Source organism: Panthera uncia (assembly GCF_023721935.1).
Source record: "Panthera uncia isolate 11264 chromosome C1 unlocalized genomic scaffold, Puncia_PCG_1.0 HiC_scaffold_3, whole genome shotgun sequence".
Lineage (NCBI taxonomy): Eukaryota > Metazoa > Chordata > Mammalia > Carnivora > Felidae > Panthera > Panthera uncia.
Genome location: NW_026057584.1, coordinates 2,970,274 through 2,979,321, shown reverse-complemented (window position 1 = coordinate 2,979,321; position 9,048 = coordinate 2,970,274).

The following is a 9,048-nucleotide window of genomic DNA, read 5'->3' as shown; positions in this document are numbered from 1 at the left end:
ACGTCAGAAGAGAAGGCATCCAGTCTCGATTAGATGTGAGCGAGCCCCAGAGATGTCTTAGTTATTAAGACTGCTTCTCGCCTCTGAACGTACTTGTACAGGAGTTGGGATTCAGTTATTGACAAGTTCCTAGGAAACCAAGGGACATACTCCAAGGAAAAGAAAAGGGTGGGTGGGAAAGAAAAAGTTACCCCGGTAATACTAGCTGACTCAGCAGGGGTTAGTATTGACATGGTCCTAATAGGATCAACACTGAGTTTGAACCATACAGCCATAAAGCTCTGAAGAGGGTCAGAGGGTGGGGAAGTGTGTGTGAGTGAAAGCTGTACATACGATCCTCATTTTCTGTGGGGAGAGGTGGAGGGGTGAAGCCTAAAAGAAAGGCTGATAGTATGAGGTAAGAAAGTAACAGCCAAATGAACCCAGAGAGAGAAGGGGGGAAAGTAAGAAAGAGCAGAAATTCATTAAAAAACAAAAACGAGAGGGCAGCAACCAAGCCAAAATATGCTTCTTTCTAACTAAAATATACACACCTTCGGAAAGGCTAGTCAAGACAAAAAGGCATACAAATCCCTATTAAAAAGGGCAGTGTTACAGATAATGTTGCTATCCATTAATACGGATATCATCAACGACTTTGTGATAAGAAATGTGAAAATTTAGAGAACATGGACAAATTTCTGGAAAAATAGAACTTTCTACGGAGGTGCTCGGACAGTAACCACAGCCTCCACCGCTCTGCAGGAAGTGTCATTGGAGCATTGGCCTCATAAGTCTTGGCGCGTCTCCTTTAAGAGGACGCGAAGCCCCGCCCCGTGTGGAAATGTCATTTCCCGGCGCCCATTTTGGTGACGTCACACAGCGTCGGGCCAGTGAAAAGCCGGGAGGGTGTTCCCGTGCTCGCGGACTAGGAGGGGGCGGGGCCTCTGGTGCCGAACTCTCGGCGGTCGGGCGGGGTCTCGCGGTGCCGGTGAGCCGTCGTGGAGAGGGCGGGCGGGGCGGGAGCTTTCAGGACCCGCTGCCCGCGGACGTGGCCCGGTGCCGGCCCCGGGAGGAGTGGGGCCACCTCCCATCCCCCGCCCCTCCGGACGAGGCTGGGAGCCCGCCGCGCGGTGATGCGACGGGGCCGGCTCCCTCGGGCGGGGTGTTTTGTCAGTGTCTCGGGGCGGGGCGGCCGGGCGGGTCCGGGAGAGGCGTGGCCGCGGGCAGAACCTTGCGTGTGTGGAGGCGTGCGAGCGAGGCTTCGGCCTCCACGTGAACCAGCTCCGAAGCAGCCGCGGGGAGAGAGCCTGCGGAGGGGCCGCCGAGTCCGGGGGCCGGGGAGGACCGTCCCCGTCCGCGCCGGCTTCCACGCAGGAGCGGGGCGGCTGGGGCCGCCTTTCCCTCGGGAAGGCACAGCAGACGCGAGCGGGCCGCCCGCAGCCAGCAGCACGGTTCCCATTGGAGAACAGCCTCGTGGGCGCAGCCGGTGTGGGAAGGCCACATCCGGGGAAGGTGCGCGAGAGAATGGTCCCCGAAGCCCCGTAGTGCTGGCGTCTTAGCCACAGCTGAGCTCACGCAGCCAGCATCAGGATGTTCGCCCCGGAGAGACTGCCTCTGAAGGCGCAGAATGAATTGCTATAATGCAGCGCTGGGCAGTTCCCAGCCTAGAAAGCTGTTAGGAGTGCAGCCGATGTGGGAAAACCTTCTGCCAAGGCCACATTTGTGCTGCACAAGAGCTTTGGAAGGATGACTAGTGTGAGAAAGCGTTAAGCTGCAGATCCGGCCGCCTTCACCTCTAGCAAATTCACACTCGAGGAAGACCTTATGAATGCAGAGGGGGACGAAGGCCTTGCACCAGAGTCTTCCTCATTCAGCACCAGAAAAGTCTCCACAAAGGCCTTCTGAGCGTAGCCAGCCGGTGTGAGACAACCTTCAGCCAAGGGCCTTACCTCGTTCAGCAGCACACTGGAGAAAGGCTTTAAGTGTGCAGGGAATGCGTTCTCCTTGTCGAGCATGACCCAATGCGCAGGAGAGAACCTCTGAGAATAGCCTCCGAGAGGATGCAATCGGCCGGAAGTTGAACGTCGTAGGGTTACACACCCACGCTGGCTATATTCCTAGTGAGTGCCAGGTGTGTGGGAGGCTCTTCCGAGCTTCGATCACTTTCTGACCTGCGGGGACCCCAGCCAAAGTTCTTTCTCAGTGCCTGCGACAGAAGCCCGTCACCAGCTCTGCCAGCTGGGAGGGACTCATCTCACTGCTCTTCCCAGTCCCTGGGGACACTCAGAAGCAGCCTGAGGCCACCGGTGGACTTTATTCTCTGCTTGACTAGTTAGGGTCTATGTGTGTCTCAGCTCTGGCGAGGAGGACCTCAGCTGGGCTCGTTTTGTGGCTTATAGGGATCGTTTACCTTTTTTTCAGAGATATTATTGGCCTCATAGGGCTCTTTGTTGGCTTCGTCCAGCTTCCAGATCAAACTTCCCAAGGAACTGCCTTCCTCCCATTAATCTGCTGGGTGTGGAAATAAAAGCCTTATTGTTTAAGCCACCTTTTTTTGGTCTGGGGGTTTCTGTTGACTGTGGGGTGGGTTGAGCGCAGAATTGGGGTCTGCAGCATTGAGGGGATGCGTGGTGAGGAAGAGTTGATGACAGGGAAGAACTCTCAGTCCGCTTTTGGCTTGATTTGCATTGCCCCCCAAGACCTTCAGGGAATGACTGAAGGGCTTTGTGGGCTCAGTGCTGTGGCCTGGATGTCAGGATTATTTTGGGGTCTGGAGGTCACCCTGAAGAGGTGGTTGGTGTGGCTGCCCGTCCCCCAGTCCCCAGCACTGCATCTCAGGCGGCCTGAGTTTGGTCTGTTGTACCCAGGGCATGCCCCACATTTCCCAGCACTGCTGAGCTGGGAAGAAAGCTTCCCACGATCTACCTAGGAGCCATGACCCCTGAAGTCCAGAACCTAGGAGGCAGGTGTCCTTGACTGTGGGGCGTGCAGGGGCGATGTAGGAGCCATAATTAGTGCAGAAACACCAGGTGTAATAGGGAGTGGGGAAGACTGGCCCAGTTAGGAGGGATGTGCCCTTGCAAATGGGCATTTCTGGATGCTCTGGTAACTGTAGCTTCGCCAGAGGAGAGTGTGCAGAAATTCTCAGGATCTTCAGGCCCGGATCTCCTCTACCTATGCTCACCGTCCACATCTACAGGTATCTTCCACGTTTTGAAAGTTCGCATCAGCACCTCTTCACTTTTACCATAGACCCGTATTAGTGCCTATTTTTGCTGACTGAAAGAAATCCGAAGGGCGTTTTCACTTCTGTGAAAAAGGTGAAAAGCAAAAGTAGTGTTGAGCATCCATCGTGCAGTGAGCCATCACGGAGGCAGCGCGTGCCCCGAGTGGTGAGAGCGGCCCCGCTAAGCTCCTTCCCCAGGAACCCGCGCTCGGCATCTCAGCACCAGGAGACCGTAGCTTTGAACTGTGTGAGCATCTGTGTTGTGTCTCGATTTATTTTGTGCATCTGTTAGCGAGCTGTGTCCTGAGGTAATCAGAAAAGTCTAAAAGGTGATTTTGGGGTCTGGGAACCCTCAAAAATTTTCCATATAAATGAATGGCCATAGTTTCTTTGCTTTGTGGTGTTCTGGCTTACCGGAGGCTGCATAGGAATGCTTTACTTTTAGATCGTGGGGGAGGGGAAGGGGGGGTCTGTAGTGGTTGCCTCCCACTCTAGGGCAGAGAAGGCCACTGGCTGGTCCACCTGCTGGAGTGCCAGAGAAATTTGCTGGGCAGCCGCCTAAGTGTAGGGGGCGAGATGAAACTTGGTGGGAAGCTAGCCGGGGCAGGCCGGGCTCCCTGGGAACGCCGCGAAGCTGCTGGGTGCTGCTGAAACCAGAGTGTCCCGTACCTGCCCAGTGCCTGGGCGTAGGGAGGAAGGAAGTCCAATGCAACTTTGAAGAGAAGTCCCTTCCTCCTCGCAGGGCCCCCCTAGCGCCCTCTATTGACAAGTGGAGAATGGATTTGGGGAGGCTTGGATCCAGGTGGTGTACTTGAGGCCGGGTGGCAGTGTTCTTCCGGGGACCCAGCCTCCCCTTCAGCCAGGGGCTGGAGGCCTGTACACTGAATTAGTTCTAGGGACTGGCTGAGAGGCAGTCACGACCCACAGATGAGACCCAAGTCAGGTTTTGGGTTACTGGATCTAAAGTGTTTTGGTTTTTTTTTTGCCATGTCTTATCATCAGTATTCTTTTCTAGAGGCACCGCGTTCAGTTAACCACTGTCAGAGATCCCTGTGGACTGTGGCATTCTGCTGACTGCTACATACCTGCCGTCCTTCGTGGCAGATGCAGCCCCCTGCCTTTGGCGGTCAAGTCCTGCCGTGTGGCCTCTGCTCCTCCAGATCCCATCACCCCCGCTGAAGTGAGCCATCAGCCCATCCCAGTGGCAGTATCCCCTCCATCACACCTACCTGCCAAGGAGAGTAATCCCAGAGCTTTTCAAGGATGCGGGTGCTCCTCCCACGAATGTATTTCTTAGTGCCCTCGTGAAGGGAGTATCTCCTGGGCCTTCTTGAAGTGTGTAGTTAGGAGATAAAGGTGCAGGTCTCACACGATAAATCCAGTCCGACATTCCTATCACCTTGTTAAATGGAGGCCGTTTTTGAGTTTAGGTTTCAGTTTAAGCAACCAAATACGCTCTTAGAGCCACCTCCCGCTGCCCAAGTGAGAACCTTAAATCTGGACTCTAGTGACTTTACCATCATCAATAAATTTGGTCTGACCTGGTGTTACATTCCATCCGCTTTGTTCTGACACCCTTAGAATCCACACATGTTCCCCATATTTCTGCTGATATATACTAGCAAAGTCTTACTTGTTTCCTCGGTGTGCAAACCATTCTTCCTGGGGCATAGTGTGGACCCGTGTGTCCCTCTGAAGCACTCTGCACTTTGGGGCTAGTTATGGGTCTGGTGGCAACAGAGGGTATTGTGGTGAATGAGTATCCCCTTTCCAGTCATCCCTTTCCTTGGCAAGGTCGTCACAGGATTTTCAAGCAAAGGAAGATTAATCTTCTAAGACACCGTGGGGCAAACTTACTACTGATAAGAGAGGCACAGAGTGACTCAGGGTTTATGATGGTCAGTTGCATCTGGGTCTGACCAGATGTCCCCTCTCCGAGTTTCAGGATCCTCTCCCAGTCAGTGTCCTGGCTTTCCCTTGAGAAGGGGAAATATCAGCCCTGTGACTACAAGGAGAAAGCTTCCTTTACAGCTGTCCTTGAAATTCTCTGGGTCTCACCATGACTTGTCACCTTCTCTGTGTGAGCACTCATGCACTCAAGAGGTGGTCCCACATCCGAGTTTCTGTAGTCGTCATTACTTCCATAAAACAAACAAATTCAGCAACCACTGGGGCTCCAAGGCAATTGCTTTGGTCAGAATTCCAATCAGCCGAGGCCAGAGCTTGATTAACTGTTAAAAAAACACAAGCTACTCTTGGGTGCCTAGGTGGCTCAGTCGGTTGAGCATCGGCCTTCGGCTCAGGTCATGGTGTCTCAGTCTGTGAGCTCGAGCCCCGCGTCGGGCTCTGTGCTGACAGCTCGGAGCCTGGAGCCTGCTTCGGGTTCTGTGTCTCCCTCTCTCTCTGCCCCTCCCCTGCTCATCTTCTCTCTCTCTCTCTCTCTCAAAAATAAACTTAAAAAAATTAAAAACAAGTACAAACTACTCAATGAAAAGATTGATTTTATTTTTTTGCCATCAAATAATCATACATTTTATAAATTATATTTTATATCTACACTTTTGTCTTACACAGTGCATGCCATGGGTTACTAGCATCGCATTTCCCACAGGTAGTGAGTTCAACCACGTATATCTAAGATTAAGAGTACAAATTAATCCCCAGGCCCCGCCCATGCACGTCTATCCCTTGGGAAACTCCCGGTACCAGTGTTGTGTCCGTCAGGGTCCAGTCCAGTCCAGAGTAACCACACCACAATCTGAACAAAGCAGGTGTGATGTGAAGAATATTGACTGTTTCCTGGGATCTAACTACTATGTGGAGGTGCCAGAGGATTCCAAGGAATACCCTGAGGGAGAGTAACGAGGAAGGAAGAATGTGGAGGGGAGGACTCCCTCCCTCAGGCGTGGGGATTGAGACCTTGTTGGAGATGGTGCTGGTTCAGCTCAGCCGACTGCAGAGGAATGTGTTGGCTGGATCTGGACCGGAGTCGGTCCATATTTGTTGGGGAAGACTGGTGGGCAAGAACTCCGAGCAAGCAGAAGCTAGACCCCGCCTTCCCGGTCCCGCTCCCCTCGCCCCCACCTTCGGGAGGTCTACACCGATCACCTGGAAACTGCCCCTGGGGAAGGGAGGTACCACCAGACTTGCCGAGGAGCCTGCTGGGGCGCGGCTGGCAAGCCCTCCATGGGGGTGTCGTTGAACTCTCCAGAAGGTGGCTGGGCCACCTGCAGAAGCTGCAGGAAGCTGCCTGCGGTGGGTGCCGCTGACCTGTCCTCGGGGAAGCCGTCTCGGGTGTCCCGACACTCCCGGGAGGCGGGCTTCCCCGGGTGCGCCGACTCCAGCCCGGGCCCGGGGAGCAGGGAGGAAGGCAAGCCCTCCTCCAGCGTCCCTCCAGCTCCCTCTACCGGCAGAGCCTGGCTCGGCGGCCGCCGGCGCCGGAGAGACGCCGCGGTCTCGGAGGCCGGCTGCGAAAGGGAGTTCGAGCTGATGGGAGGGAGGCAGTGCGTTTGCACAACCCTTGAACGACTAAACTCGTTTTGCGAAGTTCGCATGGCCTTGATGACAGAACCCAGCAGATGCGGGAGGGAAAAGGCACCCTGGTCTAGCTCAGGCACAGAGGCGAGATCCGAAAGGAAATCCGGCGAGCTGGCTTAGCGACGTAGAAAGTAGGATGCGTTAAGCCCCCCTTGGGTTTGTATCCGCAGCCGCTGGCTCTGCGCCAGAGTCCGTGCTCCTGTTTCGTAGGACCGAGTTAGTACCGACTCGTTTCAGGGAGGCGCGCGGCCGAGGCCAGTGGAAAGCAGTCCCCGGGATGGGGCTCCTGCAGGCTCCCTCCCCAGGCGCCTGCTCCCTGGACGCAGACGGAGGCAGGCTCCTCGGGGATAGCAGAGGGCTGGGGGCGGGAAGGGGCGGGGAGGGGAGAGTATAGCCAAGTGCGGGAGTTGGGGGGGGGGGCTTCCTGCCAATCAGGAACCTCCACCTGGGGTTGTTACATAAGTGACACTTCAATTGCTGTTAATGTTTATATACGAGAGAGAGAGAGAGAGAGAGAGAGAGAACAAGTGGGGGAGGGGCAGAGAGAGGAGACACAGAATCCAAAGCAGGCCGAGCTGTCAGCACAGAGCCTGTCGCGGGGCTCGAACTCTGGAACCGCGAGATCATGACCTGAAGTTGGATGCCTAAGCGACTGAGTCCCCCAGACGCCCCTAAACTTCTCATTTTTGAGGCAGTACACATTTTGGGGGGTGTGTTTGTGTTTTCGCCTTCCTTAATAATGTTTACATTATACAATAAATTGTATATCTGATATTTACAGATTAAGGGGTGAAATCATATGATTGTATTAGTAGATGTAAAAAAAGTGTTTTAAAAAAAGCCTTGGCAACTGGGAATGGAAGCAGGTGTCCCCGCTGTGGCACAGGGTACTTGGAGAAAACCTATGACGAGCACTCTGGCAATGGTGACAAATGTAGGGCTTCGTGTTGGGTGCACTGAGGCAATTCACGAGAAAAACAAATAAATAAATAGCATAAGAATCAGAACGTTGAAAGCAAAACTTGTTATTTGACAACATAAATACAGAAAATCCTCAACAGGTCAACGTGTATGCTTGTGCTTGATTTCTGGTAAAATGGGCCTCACTTGGGAGGCTCAGTGGGTGGCAGGGGTAGTGAGGCCGGGCTGGCTCTGACCCTGCCGGTTTCACAGAAGGAACTGAGCGGCCAGCGGAGTCCGGCTCAGCCTGGTTCTTTTCTTTCAGCACTTGGCAAATACTGTGCCTCGTCATTCTGGTCTCCGTGGTTTTTGATGACAAATCATGTCATTTAAATTGCTTTTCTTATATAGGTACGATGTTTCTGGGGGCACTTGGCTGGCTCAGGTGGAAGAGCCTGCGACTCTTGATCTTGGGGTCGTGAGTTCGAGCCCCACGTCGGGGTGTAAAGATTACTTCAATAATAAATAAATAAATAAATAAATAAAAAGATGTTTTTCTCTTGTTCCTTTCAAGGTGTTTTCTTTGTCCTTAGCTTCGAGGAGTCTTATGACGTGTCTCGGTGCAGATGTCTTTACGTTTTACTCTTCCTGGCGTTTGCTTCGCTTCTTGTCTCTGTGTGTGTATGTGTGTGTGTCTCCCTCTCCCCAGGATTCTGATGACATGAGTGTCAGATCTCACGTCATCATCCCCACAGGTCCCTGAGACTCTGTGGATTTTTGTTGCCAGCCTGCTTTTCCTGTGATGTTCAGACTGGAAATTTCTGCTGTTCCAGTTTACAAGTCTCTCCTCTGCCTTCTCTGCTCTGCCGGGGAGCCTTCCAGTGAGTTTTTAAAAAAAAGCATTGGTTACGGTATTTTTTCAGTTATAAAATGTGCATTAGCTTCTCCACATCTTGTTTCTTTGCTGAGGCTTCTGTTTTTTCATTGATTTCCAGAGTGTTTGTAATTGCTTGTTGAAGCATTATTATGATGGCTGCTTCAGAATCCTTGCCGGGTACTTCCTGTGCGCGTCAGCTTGGTGTTGGCATCTGCTGACCGTCTTTTCTCATTCAAGTTGAGAGTTTTCTGTTTCTTGGAATGGTGAGTGATTTTTGGTTGTATCCTGAACATTTTGGGTATTTGGAGTTTTATCTCAAATAAAACCTGCCTTAGCAGGTAACCCCTGATACCTCGTCGCTGGGAGGAGTTACTGTCAGGTGGGGTTGAAGTCCAGGTTCCCCTCATGTCTGTTGACACCCTGGGGGGTGGAGAGGATGCCTCCCCAGAAGCTGTAGGGGTGTGGGCTGCAGGGTGGTCTCCTCATTACCACTGGGCAGTGTTGAAAGTCCTGACTCTCCCCCAGG